This window comes from Euprymna scolopes, chromosome 8 (assembly GCF_053919585.1).
Source record: "Euprymna scolopes isolate OS-2025 chromosome 8, ASM5391958v1, whole genome shotgun sequence".
NCBI lineage: Eukaryota > Metazoa > Mollusca > Cephalopoda > Sepiida > Sepiolidae > Euprymna > Euprymna scolopes.
This window is the reverse complement of record NC_136489.1, coordinates 107,566,211-107,582,597: the sequence shown is the minus strand read 5'-3', so window position 1 is coordinate 107,582,597 and position 16,387 is coordinate 107,566,211. Positions and strand designations below refer to the sequence as shown.

Sequence of the window (16,387 nt, the reverse complement as noted above, 5' to 3'; positions counted from 1 at the left end):
CTGTGGGAAAGAGGTTGCAGAGAAGAGGAAAGCGCATCCCTGCGAAGGCTAATCTATATATATATATATATATATATATATATATATATATATATAGATAGAGAGAGAGAGAGAGAGAGAGAGAGAGAGAGAGAGAAATTCATAATATTTCAGAAATAGACAGATTTTTATCAAGATGTTTAGTATTTATATATTTATAAGAATATATATTTTTTAACGTTTCTAAGCAGATAACGAGAAGGACATTTTTTTTGTCTTAGAAAAATAGTTTTCGCCCCGAAATATAAAACCATGTATTTTCATTATTCCGAACTGTACACAAGAGTATATCAAAGATATATACAAAATTTGAAAATGAATGGCGTTTCTTGCTGGACACTTTTACTTTATTTATTTATTGTTCTTTTTTTCGACGTCCCGTAATTTAAATATTTTGATAAAAAAAAAAAAAGAAATATTTTTAAAAGGTTTCATCCGTGAATTTCTAACCATCACAAATAAGCTAAAACTACAAAAAGCTACAACCGCCAGCATTAATAAAATTGCTTTTTTTTTTTTTGCTTACTTGGCCCATTTTCTTTTATTTTTTATGAACCAGTGCGTATTCTTGTTAGTTTGAACATTTCGTAGGAGAAACTCCAAACCGATATTTTAATACATATCTCACTATAACAGATTCGACGTTTACCTATTCAAAGCTCACTTGCGTATGTCAAAATAAGTCTGATTTCTCTTTATAACTATATTTGACCGTTGGTAACTTTTTTGAATTTCCATATATTTCGTAATTAATACGGGTTCATTACTATTACCCATTAGGATTTTCCACACGAGCCATTTTTTAAGAATCCTTTTGAAAACAACCTGTCGTGTTTTCAAAAGCCTGAGTGACAACAAGTCAGTCCAGATCACCAATAGTTTCCACCTCTGTCGGAAACCATTGCTAATAAATTTGCGTTACCGCATTAGCCGTCTAACATTGATTTCTGAATGGAAGCGACCATGAGAGTTGGGTGGCAATAAGCCTCCCTCAAGGTCCAACTCCTATTCTCACACATCTAGTAGAGGTCTGGTTGGTGTTTTCTTTCCTCAGTTTTTCCATCTTCCTTGACATTCCTTATTTATTTGGCGTGGCACCAGTTTATGGTGACCGAAATAACGAGGGGCTTAGTACGCAGGGGGTTTAACTCACGATTATACAGTTTCGGTTTTTATGATGCCATGTGGTGTTCTTTTTGTAGCATTTCTATATGTGCGGCCAGCCCCCACCGATCATGTGAATTAGTCTCTACACTGAATGGGTTTCCTTAATACGTCAGCCGTTTTCATTGTTGTTATCTTTTTATATTCCCAGCCATCCCTCTGATTAAAATCTCTTCTATCTTTTAGAGGTTTTTTGGTATTATTATTATTATTATTATTATTATTATTATTATTATTATTATTATTATTATTGTTGTTGTTGTTGTTGTTATTATTATTATTGTTGTTGTTATTATTATTATTATATAGAAAAATTGTTTTCTTTTTTACTTTTGTATTGAAATAATGCAAGATATTATTGTGCAATTGAATTTATGTTCGTGTTTGTTTTGCTTACACTATGCAAATTTGATGGTTTGGTTGGAAAAGAAAAATCATTCTTATTTAGAATGTTTACATTGACATATATTGAAGAGATATTATATTGAACATAGAGTAATAGGGTATTAGAGAAATAAATAGATAAGTAAAATATATATATATATATATATATATATATATATATATATATATAAAACTTCTTCAGAAAAAAACGTTTATCAACTCATGTTATATATATATATATATATATATATATATATATATATATATATGACAACAACAACAACGACAACAACAAGGCAAACCCCATTCTAACCCCCGAACCTAAAAAACTGCTTACGATCTCCGCAACCACACCAATATCACAGTAAAAAACCCGACAAAACAAGTATAATCGTCGTACTTAACAAGTTTGACTACCACGAAAAACTACAAACCATCCTTTGCGACTGATCAAAGTTTAAAAAGTGAATATGACCCTACGGACATACTAAAGACGCAAGTTAACAAACTAATCACTGCTAATAATGCACAAATTGGAAATTACCAATTTCCTTAAATTATCGATGAGTATAAACCTGTATATCTATACGAAACGTTTAAAATATATAAACCGAACTCTCCCTCACTGCTCATCATATCACACTCCCTAACCAAAGTACTCAATGATCTCATTAGTCCGTATATTCCTAGTAAACACAGTGTTAAATCAGGACAAGAACTACTACGAATTTTAAAAACCAAACAACCCAATAACAAAGTCATCTCCTTCCTCGACGTAGAAAGTCTATTAGCAAATGTTCCTTTTAAAAACATTTGCACAATCCTTAACAAAATGTAGAACTCATCTCTCCCACCTCTTAATATCAAGAAAAGAATCTTTTAAAAAATATTTTTAGTTTATACTAATGAGGTACGCTTGTACGACTAATAAATGGACTATTTTCACCCAAATAGAGGGAGACGCAATAAGTTCCGTCTTCGCTCCGTTATTTAGCGAGCTCTACAAAAGTGACTTCGAAGACAAGATATGTAATTAAACCAGCAAACGCTCTATCTCTGTACGGTATGTTGACGATATTCTCATCTTACTCGATAACAACGAGCAGTTACTAAGATAGAAGGAGCTCTTTCATAACTCCATACTTTAATTCACAATAGAAATGAATGTTAATAATGAAAGTTCTTTTCCTCGAGATCGTTATTGATACTTCTAAAAACACCTTCAGCATCTCCAAGCACAAAAAAACTACTCGCCTTCACTTCTGCCTCCTAAATTTTAAGAGCAAATGCCCTCAGCGATATGAGATAGCCACAATCAAAAACCTTCTTAACCGCGGCAACTTACCAACGTCCTCTGAAAAATAAACAAAACAAACAAACAAAAAAAATAACTACTTTAACTTTAAAATAGTAATCAGGTCCTCATTAATAACGCATTTTAAAAACAACATAGCCGACAAGAAAATAAAATCAATGCTCCAGAAAAAAAAACACTGCTGCAAATAGTAATACACAACAACATCAAAATCCCAAATATGACAAAAGTAACCTTAGACACATTATATATTATAAAAATTTTTAAACCCAAAACCTAGTTGTAAAAAAGTGTCTGCCCTATCCTCAAACCACTAAAAACAACCAACGTCATCTACAAGTTCAAATTCCCATTGGGAGAGTGAACTCCTATACTAAAAAAAAATACTAGTTACGTTACTTATATCAGTTACAAAATTACTACTTTATCCGTCGCCCTACCATGCATAATGTAAAAACTAGTGCTATACAACAACATTTACAGAAAAAGACATAACTACCCTCCCTCTGAAATTAGAGAAATTTTACTCAGCAACACACAAATAATACACCATGAATCTAACGTTGAAAGATTAAAAACTTTGGAAGCGCTATATATTAGAAGTTTAAACCTGTCTTAAATATGGTTACTTTTCAAGCCAGCCAAAACATTTAAAAATGCCAATCGCAACCCCTTCCTCTTTCTGATGTGGTCCTCACCTTAAAACAAGACACTCTCTCCTTACTCACTTGCTACAAACGACTTCGCACGCATTAACCGTTTTCTGACTATTACTGATACTAACATTCGCCCTGTCAGTTCAACCAAATCTTGCACATTCATGACGATGTCCTAATGAAAGACGAAGAGCAATCAAATCGCGACATGCTTCGAAGAGACAAATCAAGCTATGGGACATATATTAATACCTGTGGTTTATACATAAAAAATATCATCGGAAAATTGAAAAAAGAAAAAGGTATAGCAAAAGCTCTTAAACACACACACACACACACACACACACACACACACACACACACACACACACACACATATATATATATATATTAGTGTTAGGAGAATTAATCGGAATCGGGAATCGAAAAATCGGAATATTTGAGAGTATTGGAATTGGTGTCGGAAAACTTTATACCGATTTTCCGATACCAAAACGATTCTTTTACTTGTCATTTTTATTGGGTTTTGTTTTAAACAAAATCTTCCATTGCTGGTAATAATGATAAAAAATTAAAGTTCATTGATTTTTAACTATCGCTGAGCTAGAAATCGATAGATCATCCACCACAAGTATATTTTTACGTTTAGCAAAAATATCTGCACATTTAACATGTGGGTTATTACGGTAATCACATAAAAAGAAAACAACAATATAGTAAAATATTAAGAGATTTGTAAAGAATCAAAATCGGAATCGGTAATTGTATCGGAATCGGGGAAAATATTGAAATCGTCCCATCACTAATATATATATATATATATATATATATATATATATATATATATATTGAGCTCCCTTAATTATAAACTGCATTGTATCCATAAATAAGTTCTTATAGAATAATTAGTACGTTTGTTGGATCACGAACATTGAAGAATGCATCGATCAATAAAAGATGGTGCTCGCCGCTTATTGTTTCGATTTTAATTGACTCTCAAAGAATGCTCCCTCTTCACGATTTGAGAAAAATATCGGAGTGTATAAATTAGACATGATTCATTAATTACAAAATTACGATAAATATTGCTCCAAGCATTTATTTTTTCTCCTTTTGTAAATAACATTAACATTTACTCACAGTGAAATCATTGCAGTCATCTAAATTTAGAATTGTTTTTATGAATTTGCTCATTTTGTGGACATTGATTATTAATATTTTTGTATCATTGTTTTTATTCAATATTAAGTCAGTTTTGTTATATCTACAATAGAATCAATCGATTAAACTTTACACATATATCTATGTTGTAAATCTATGATTTTTTACTATTCGGTCCCCTCCCCCCTCTCTCTCTCTTTCTCTCTCTCTCTCTCTCTATATATATATATATATACATATATATATATATATATATATATATATATATACGTACATATATATATATATATATATATATATATATAAATACATAAAAATATAGAGAAAGAGAGAGAGAACAAGATTTTCCGTTGAAATAGTACACATTTATCTTTATTATCGACGATTCTGCCCTTTTATAACTAATATGAAACATACCAGTATATATATATATATATATATATATATATATATATATATATGTGTGTGTGTGTGTGTGTGTGTGTGTGTGTGTGTGTGTGTGTCTTCGCACGCGCGTGCGAAACGTCAATAATCAATTAAGTATATTTTTGACGATCAATAATGTTGTATAACTGCAATAAAATGATAAAAAGATATCATCATGATCGACTCTGTAATAAAGATCAATATGTACTGATTTTCCCACAATCATATTTTCCGTTCACTTTTTTTCTTTGATTTCTGCGAATGGGTGTATGTCTTTTTTTTTTTTTACATACATTTTGCAACACGTTTTTGAAAAAATGTGTGCAGTTTATTTGGTTGCACTTCGGAGACCATCACATATTAACATATGAAGCAGGAACAGTATTCTAAAGCGAAACAAAATGTAAGGTTTGGTTTGGTTGTTTTGTTTGACGGCAGATCAACTCTTTTCAGGTTGTTTAATGCCGAATCAAGTTATTTTCCAGAAGATTTTTTATTCTCCAAGCATTTTGTATCTTCAATCACTAGTTTGTAGTGTTTTGTTGGTTTCGTTGATTTATAGTGGGTTTTATCGTTTTGGTTTCCTCACCTGCAGAACATGAATGGGTTTTGCAATGGGAGGGGGAAAGGGGTTACAGTATTAATGTTTGGTTTAATCTAAGTTACAAAACCAGCCAGGAAGTGAGGGAGATAGAAAGAGAAAGGGAAAATAGAAGAAAGGAAAATGGGGAAAATGGTGAGTTGTTGTTTTTCTTTTTAGTTATGCAGAACACAATTAAGTTTTACAAAAGAAAGTAGGAAAACAAAAGGCATCAATGTTAGGTGCATTTCGTCTAAGGAAACCAATATATTCAGACAGCCTGATCGGCTATCACCAAACAAAATGTAAGGAATGTAATTATAAAGCATAAGAAAAACAGTCAATAAGTATATATATATATATATATATATATATATATATATAGATAGATAGATAGATACATGCATATATATATATATATATATATATATATATATATATATATATATATGCACATATATAAACGCAACACATACACACTGGTAGGAAAAGAAATACTAAAACTAATTAATTAGAAATAACTGTAGATCATCGTTTTTTAATAACTAATATTTGAGTATTTTGAAGCGTGCTTGATAAATTGTGAAAATATATTTTTTTTATTGCGTGTCTGAAAAAAATGTAACAAACATACTTCTATGAATATTTTCCTACATTATATTGTCATACATGTATTATTATTATTATTATTATTATTATTATTATTATTATTATTATTAATATTATTATTATATACTTATATATTTAGTAGAAATGGTAATTAATAAAAACTGAAGAAAGTGCTCAATACTGCTGTAGAGCAAATATGCGTTTTATTTTTTATTGCCGTATCTTTCTGTTAAGTTACATTATTGTTTAAGCTACCTGGCCGTTTTTTTGCCGCCTGTAACTTCCTCAGACTTTTACAGAAATGTTCGTTATGATAGGATGAAAGAGTGAATGATGTCAGGGGAGGGGTGAGAGAAGAGCGGAAAAAAGACGAGGGGAACAAGGGGGAAAGGTGGGAGGGGGGTGCTTGGTATGTCGGTAATGTTTTAGTTTTGGAGTTTAAGGAGTTTAAGGACCTTATATATATATATATATATATATATATATATATATATATATATATATATATATATATAGAGAGAGAGAGAGAGAGAGAGAGAGAGATGGTGGGAAAAAAGTTCAGTATTCAAATATATACATTCTTATAGGATACTAATACACGTCTGATGATAAGTTTTTCTGTAACGCTGCATGCAAATGTTAAGTAAAACGATTTTAATAAGATTCTGGCCATTAGATTTACAATTCCGAAAATATGCGCTTGAGGAAGATCGGAAGTTCAACATAAGTCGAAATGTTGTAACAGTGAAAATTAGAATATTCGTTCGAATATTGTAATAGGAAATATCCTTGTATACTTATATATATATATATATATATATATATATATATATATATATATATATATATGTGTGTGTGTGTGTGTGTGTTTTGTAGATTTGTTACCCTATTTATTTTAATTGGGCGTTACAGTCTTGTTTAGAATTCTATTTCAGTCAAAATAGCAATGCTTTAGATATAATGCTTAAAATAGCAATGCTTTAGATATAATGCTTTAAATATAAAGCTTTAGATATAATGCTTAAAATATAAAGCTTTAGATATAATGCTTTAAATATAAAGCTTTAGATATAATGCTTTAAATATAAAGCTTTAGATATAATGCTTTAGATATAATGCTTTAAATATAAAGCTTTAGATATAATGCTTTATATATAATGTTTTAGATATAATGCTTTAGATATAATGCTTTAGATATAATGCTTTAGATATAATGCTTTAAATATAATGCTTTAAATATAAAGGTTTAGATATAATGCTTTAAATATAAAGCTTTAGATATAATGCTTTATATATAATGTTTTAAATATAATGCTTTATATATAATGCTTTAAATATAAAGCTTTAGATATAATGCTTTAAATATAAAGCTTTAGATATAAAGCTTTAGATATAATGCTTTAGATATAAAGCTTTAGATATAATGCTTGAAATATAAAGTGTTAGATATAATGCTTTAGATATAATGCTTTAGATATAAAGCTTTAGATATAATGCTTTAAATATAAATCTTTAGATATAATGCTTTAGATATAAAACTTTAGATATAAAGCTTTAGATGTAATGCTTTAAATATTAATCTTTAGATATAATGCTTTAGATATAAAACTTTAGATATAAAGCTTTAGATATAATGATTTAAATATAAAACTTTAGATATAATGCTTTAGAGGTAATGCTTTAGATATAATGCTTTAAATATAAAACTTTGGATATAATGCTTTAAATATAAAACATTAGATATAAAGCTTTAGATATAATGCTTTAAATATAAAACTTTAGATATAATGCTTAAGATGTAATGCTTTAGATATAATGCTTTAAATATAAAGCTTTAGATATAATGCTTTAAATATAAAGCTTTAGATATAATGCTTTAGATTTAATGCTTTAAATATAAAGCTTTAAATATAAAGCTTTAAATATAAAGATATAATGGTTTAGATATAATGCTTTAGATATAATGCTTTAGATATAATGCTTAGGATATAATGTTTTAGATAGATTCAAGCGTATTAGTTGTTTCACAGCACACAGAGAACTGAAAAATGTCTCGCCGAATCCAAAGGAATTAACCATTGCTCCTCACCAACTTTGAAATAGAGGATCAAGGAATCATTATTTTTAATAAAATTCGCTTGTAAATTATTAGTTACAAGTTTGAACAACTAATAACTCCAGTTGTGAATTTCCATAATGCATAATGATTTTTAACTTCAAGATTTTAAAGCTTTTGTAAAGTCAAGTACTTTTTGCATGTAGGATCAATGGCCGATACACTTGCTAAATCACGACTATTGAACATTTCGAGCACGTGCGAAATATCGAACACATCTATTGTTTATTCATAATGATTTTTTTTCCTATTTTTTTAATTAAAATTCGTGAAAACACTTTCGATATTCTGAAAAATAATTATATGAGATGATTATGTCATGGGAGGTCATTTTTCTATAAAAGTATAAGGATATTCTAATCTCTTTTAATAATATTAAAAATGTATAGTTCTAACTATGTAACATAGAATGTTCTTCTTGGAGAGTTTCTTTAACGTTCTAAAGAGTTTCTGAATGTTCTAAAATGTGGAATATTAAAGTATTCTATTTTGAGTGATAATGGAATGCCCCATCCACCAAAACTATAAAAGAAAAAACGCTGTTAGCGTAAACACTTTAGGTTTGAAGTTAATTACTTAAGCAGGTTACTAACGAGTTGATTTGTCGTTCGGCCAACTCCAGCAACATACTCTAGAATAATTTTCCTGTCTAAAGGAACCCATTTAAAAGAAGCAACTACCTGCATCACTCGACCCCCCCCCCAGGACTTTTGGTAAATATAAAGATTCATGTCTTTCCCTCCGTCCAAAGAAAAATTATTTCTATATACTCTTTTACTCGGTCTTTCTTCTAAATAAAAGCATTAGGCTGAAGTTCAAATAGAGTGTTTCCCTTAGACCTTGTTAAATGCTTTACATATCTAGTAGTACAGAAAAAGCATATTCAAAAATACTGTTTTGTTTTTCTCATGTTAAAATAAATGTTACCTTGTTTTCGACTTGTTTTATGTATAATAAATATTTCCTATTTTTTGTAACTGTGAGTTTTGAGGTGCTTTTTTTTCTTCATATTTTTTTAATATCCCTAGACACAAGCAAATAACATTAGCCATAATAGCCGGTATGGACCCCTTCTCAAGATCCTACAATAAAATATAAATTTCAATGGAATAGAAATGCATTAAATGGTTTAATTTATGCGGAAACTGAATAATTCCCTTTAATATATGGTAGTTTAAATTATAGATAGCTTCAAAAAATTAATAATCGTCCTATCACTAATATATATATATATATATATATATATATATATATATATATATATATATATATATATATATATATATATATATATATATATATATATACGGTGTGGCCCATAAGTAACTTTACATTTTAAAAATTCAATAACTTTTTTTCTATTAATATATATTAATTTCTTTTTTCAGAATTATAAAATAGAATCTTTGGAAACTTTTAGGATAGATTAGTTTACAACAGAACAACGAGTGAGGATAATTGAATTTCAGTTTTAAAATGGATGATCAATTGTTACAATGCAAATATCTTATATGCGCCATTTCAATGTTCAATATCCTCTTAAAAGATATGCAAATGAATTTGTTCAACCTCAGTAAACATGGTGGCAAACAAAATGGAGCAACTGCACATACAGCTAGAGCAACAATGCAGTTGTTAATTGTGATGTTTCAGGATTGAAAAATCTCTTGAAATTTCAATTTTGGATGACCTCCACGTTCATCTAATTTTACAGAACTAGACTTTTGGCTTTGGGGATATCTTACAGACAAAGTGTATGCAAATAAGCCTCGAGCATCCAAGAACTTAAGGCAAGCATACGCAGGAAAGTCTTTCCCTACAACTTCCGATGTTGAATAAAGAATAGCTTAGAAAGAGCTCGACTTTGCAAAACCGAGAATGGTGGCTACTTAAGAGACATTATATTTCGTAATTAAGTCAGAACAAATTTCCACACTATAAACTGTTTAATAAAAAAAGAATTAATAAAATATAGTCATTTAAGAAAAAGTTATTTGATTTTAAAACTGTAAAGTGACTTATGGGCCACTGTTCAATGTTTATTTACGAACATTTTTTTTTCTTAATTTTGCCGATTTTGTGCTCTTTTCAAAATATCATGCATGACATATTACAGAATCTCGGATTGCGATTAAACACCCTTATTTCGTTTTTGATGTTTTCCTTCAAATTTTGCAATGACTATTTGAACAGACTAAGCCCTGCAAGAATTGCAGAAAAACGTCAGGAACGAAATAAAGGAGTTAAATAGCAATCCAGAGAATCTGCACTCTGTCATGAATAATGTTTTGAAAGACCACATATATGCGAAGTTGAAAATGGGCAACATTTAAAAGACATTATTTTCATAAATATTGCTTGCATTCTGAATTAAAAAAAAAATCCCCTGTGTTAGTAAATCTGAGTTAAAATTACAAAACGTACATCCCTAAAAATAAAGAATCTATTTACGTTCAAAACTTTTTAGTGACTTTTAGACACACACACACACACACACACACACACACACACACACACACACACACACACACACACACACACACTTTCTTTCTTTCTTTCTCTCTCTCCCTCTCTCTCTCTCTCTCTCTCTCTCTATATATATATATATATATATATATATACATGCATGTTGAAACATGCACCTTAGCAGAAGGAAAACTCTGATGTTATACCTAAAGTATTATATTCTCTTTATCTGTGCCATCATTTTCACCGATTGTAATTTTTACTATTGTTATTATTGTTTATTATTATTGTTATTATTCACTCATAATAAGCACATCTGTCCAATTCAAATACAATACCCTGATTCCAACACAATACGCATGCAAATAATATGGATACTGCCCATGCAATAAATGCACATATATATGCACTAAATTAGTATGGCTTAAGCAATGCAGAACCAAGAGCAGTTTCGTTGGGGAGTGCCTTACTCTTTCTTTATTGTTGTCATGCATGAATAATAAAGTTTTATTGATGATTGAATGTTTCCCACTTCATAAGATTATTAACAATAGTAATTCCGTTTTCCCCCTTAGTATCAACTAGAATAATACCCGTGCCAGGTTAAATAAATTATTCTTACAGCCAGTTTCACACATCTGTCATGTTTTCCCACGAAAAAACAAACAAAAAAAGAAAAGAAAACAAAACAAAAACAACCCTAAAAGCAAAACAAAGCAATAAAAAAAAACAATTATATGATTTATACAACATCTTATTTCTGGAATCCATACTTGCTTTTGATTCTAAAAACTATGCCTAAAATGCGATGCCTATGTTTCTGGAAGGTTGTGTTTATATTATGCCTCTAGCAAACTCTTTAAAATATCTCATAGAGATGGACATTTTAGATAATACTTATTAATTGATGTTATATACCTATTGTAAACATTTTACAAAAATCGGAAATATCTGAATTTTTACGAAGGGCTTCGATTATCTTTACCCCTTTGCATACGATAAAATATAACCCAAATTACGCGCTCTTACGCAGAGCTAGTGTGTTTAAACATTTGAACTGATTTGCTAAGGACTTTAAGAGTGAATATTGTAAACGTATGAATATATACACATATCTTATTTTGTATAGACAGAGATACATAATATGCTATGGAACAATAGTGTCTTAAGGAAGGGGACGTTTTTTGGGAGGCTTCGAACTTCTGTTTTTAAGAAACTCCTTTTCAATAACTTTACCATAAAGCAGTGATGATAAATATGCTGTTAAAAACTTAAAAATATATTAATCAATATTATGATTACCTCTTGTCCATAAAAGGCGTTCTCGGGGTTGGATGGGGCAATCCCCATTCTAGGTGCCGGTAACCGCTTCCGAAATTTTGAAACGCGGTCTCTCCAAGTCTTTCGCGTTTCGCATTCATGTCTGCAGGCGAGTCGGATCGGGTGCAGAAAGCACACCTGTAAAAATAAGAACAAAAAGACCATCATGATGAGACAATAATCACACTTGATAAGGACAACAACATCGGCAACAACGACGCTTGTGATATGAAATGTTTAGATAAAGATACAGGCAAGCAACAAACAGCTGCAATGCTGTAGACAAGTCGAATCCTATTGAGTTGCTTCTAGTCATTTAAATAGACATGTTCAGAGTACCTTGCATGCTTTTTAGAGACTGCACCAGGATCACTACCGACATCCTCGCCAACATCACTTTTTGACGTTTGCCAAGGTTTACATTCGCGCCTAATTTCACTTGAAAAAGTTATGGGTGTATATAAGAGTATAACAAGATTCAAAGACTCCGTTAAGTCTCGAAAGATAAATGATACCCAATGTAAAGGCAACTGCGCGTTTAATCGTGAGACAAGGGTTGCGCAATCCCAACCACACCTCTCCTGAATCGGCACTGTTTGAGTTCAGTAACCAGGAGAAGTCAAGGACGACTGGAAACAATGCCGAGATAAGCGGAGAGCACATATAGCAATTGGAAGTCTTAAATGGTCACCCATTTATTAGTGACCAAGTTCAACGTTGCTTCACTTGAACCGGTGTGTCAACGTGATTATACCGTACAAGATTACCCCCGGGGTTATCGTACAACACAGGATAGTACATAAGAATTAGAATCTACGTTGTAAGCAGGATGTGGGAGTACACGAAACAGTTGCAATGTGACTGTGAATGTTTCGATAATTTCAAAGTTATGACGAATATATTGATACATATACAAATATTTTACTGTTCGAATTGTGAGTCACTGTAGTAGGGAATTCGCTAAAAAATAATCGCTAAAGAGAGGATCTAAGGAAACCAACACATTGAAGTTGATGTGAGAAAACGTTCCACGTGTTGGTTTGCCCGACGAGAATTAGCGTGTTAGCTGTACCTGTTACATAGTTCTTCTTTCATGGGATACACAACGTCTTATAGTTCAACGTCAATGTAATAGACAGTTTTATAAGGTATCTTATTATCACATGCCAGTCACAATCAGAACGGTGTCGGCCATTCCTCTATTACTATGGATATCTGCAATTAATATTTCACAACAGCATGGAAAATGAAGGCATCGTCGATTTGAAAAAATAGGAGTATTTATTATTGACGTTTTTGGTGGGTTTACTCTCGTACTAGCGATGTGGAAGGGCGCACATGGCTACGGGTCATTGTTTTAATTATCGTTGATGTTCAAAGATTGTGTCTCCAACAAACTCCCACGCAACTGATCTTCTGTTCCTTTCTGTTTCCCGTATATGACAGAATCAGCATGACATTTGAATTCACTCGCTGTCCTGTTTACGCGTCGACGTGGGCTTGTAAATTATAAGATGAATACTAGTAAACGTACCCACCTACTATTTAGTAAATGTATAAGGCGAGAGTATACTAATAGTCGTGATATTCTACTTGAGGTCAAGTAAAGGACGAGGCATAAGGCCACAAAGCTCACAAGCATACATAACGTTTATTGTATTTATATATGTTAGATATTGTCAGGAAAATGCCGAAAGGTGTGCTGGTCGAGGATTAATATGATCATTATTAATATTTGTAAAAGTTAAATTTCAGAAAAAATATTATCAGAGCAAAATAAATAATTGCAAATAAAATATTTTTATAGGAAGAAATGTTAGTTTTCATAGCTAACACAAACAAAAATGTTTACTATGTGAAAATAATGTTAGAACATGCACAAAATACGTGACGATGGTAGATCATTTGATTTGTGTTCTTGGCCAGGTGGAGTTTATGTCGGAGCGAGAGAGCGTGAAAGACACGTATCACTTAATTCAGAGTTGGGAGTCAGAGAGAGCAGACGTAGGGAGAGTCAAAGGGAGAAAAGCGTTGTGGAAAGTGGCTCCAGATAGGAGAAAGTGTCAATAGTAAAAGTCTAGGATCATCGTTATAGCTTTTCAAAAGGGGGAGGGGGCATCCGAAATAAAGCTGCTGTAAATACCACTCAGATTCGGATCTTTATTTGTAGATCCGTCAAAATAAGACCAAAGATGGACCAGGTATAGTTTTCCATTGGTCGTTGTAAAACCGCAAGCACTGTTATTTTTCCCTTAATGTCATAATTATTATAGGTTCTGTTTAGTCACCTCTAGGCGATAGATATATCGACAGGTAAATAAATACACATCATATAGGCAGAAGCCCAATATACGACTATGTTGCGTATTGTTTTAATTACTTGCGTTATATATTTACTAACCGATCAACTCAGCGCTATATCATATAAAAAATATAACTGGTAAAAATAAATTATCAAATTGTTACTAAAATAGTCATTCACAGACAGATTGTTTCGCATTATCTTTGCTTTGTTGTGGCTAGGCTAGCATCTTTCTCAATCCAGAATACGATTCCCAAGCATCAAGTTGAAAATTGACAAATCTTACACTGAGGTACAGTATTGGCGCCGGTAAATGGCATCTATATTGTCTGTATAAAAACAGTTGTCATCAAATTTAAACTGTGCCTTACACGGATCACTGCATTAAGAGCAACAGATGTTATCATTGAATAGTGCTTTACCAAAGGAGAAACTTATATATATATATATATATATATATATATATATATATATATATATATATTCTTTTTTGGGCACTTTATAACCAGAATAAATTGTGATTTCACTTAATGCCTTAACTAGCAAATTCTAGCATTGCTACAAATATGATTTGCTGATTTCTTCATGTCCTCTGATGAGAAGATTAACAAGAATAGCATTCTTTGAAATTCCACGAAATAAGGACTTTGTAAATTGTTTTTGGAGTATACAGTCGAACAATATATGTTGATTGTAAAGTGCAACTTACAGTTTTAATTTTCTTTTTCTTATATATATATATATATATATATATATATATATATATAATTAAAACACAGTAGTGTTTGAATATATGGTTACGTGTAAGTTTTACTCATTTAGAACAGCATTAAATCTTCAGTGCTAACTCATTTTACGACTAAATTTGAAGCAATTTTTTTACAATTCATAGGCCATCTCCTCAGTTATATTTTAAAATAAAATATTTCAATTTTCGTTCATTTAAACAAAAGTTATAATAAAATTACTGGTGTTCAAAAGCCCTCAAAATCAGTAAGGAAAGTGAGAGACGGTTTCTTCTGATTGGCTGTTGGTTACCATAGAAACGTTTTTAACATTGATTGAATAATGATCAACGAATATTCATACAACAATTTCATATATATATATATATATATATATATATATATATATATATATATATATATATGAAATTATTATTATTATATAGTCAAAAGAATCTATATTTCATTCATATTTTATTTTATTTATCATAGCTGTATTTCTTTTCCTTTTTGGTTCTTAGTTTCCTTATCTTCTATTTGTTTTCTATGTAGCATTCACTCCCGTTTCTATTTACTTTTTATTCTTTCTTTAGAACTAACAGGCCGCTTGCCGTTGCCTGATCGTGAAATACGCTTAAATATAATATTTTCAATTCATGTGCATTTCTTGTTTATTATTGTACAGTTAATATTGTGTTCATTATTATATTGCCTCTACTATATAGTAGTGATCTCAAAAGCAAAAAATAAATAAATAAATAAAATATTACGTAAATACTAAAAAAAGTATAAACCTAACATATGACCAAGAGAAATAAAATTTGTACCACGAGTTCGAATCCCCTTATATATCCAGTTTAAAATCTGTAGACCAAAAATTGACATAGTAGATTGGTAGAGATCGTTCCGCCGAAAGACAAGTTCATTTTTATAATATATACGAATAATATTGTTTTCCCGTTTTCTTTCCCTATCTTCACCTTTTTTTCTACTTTTTCCCCTCTATAGCAAATTTCATTTGCCCTCCTCCCTATTGTTCGTAATTTAATATCGCACTTACGTTTTACTTATTCTATCGTTTTATAATTATTAATTTTCATGCTGTAATTTATTCCATTTCCCTC

At 30.6% G+C, this 16,387-nt stretch overlaps 2 long non-coding RNA genes across 3 annotated transcripts in view; one reads left to right on the top strand and one right to left on the bottom strand.

Annotated features, from left to right (window-relative positions):
• LOC145283709 (uncharacterized) overlaps positions 1 to 16,387 on the top strand; it is a 647,798-nt gene that overhangs the window by 297,825 nt on the left and 333,586 nt on the right. The window lies entirely within an intron of this gene.
• LOC145283708 (uncharacterized) overlaps positions 1 to 16,387 on the bottom strand; it is a 173,546-nt gene that overhangs the window by 22,602 nt on the left and 134,557 nt on the right. The window contains exon 2 of the long non-coding RNA XR_013868702.1: positions 12,219 to 12,374. This is a non-coding gene — a long non-coding RNA (uncharacterized LOC145283708). The remainder of the gene's footprint in view (positions 1 to 12,218; positions 12,375 to 16,387) is intronic.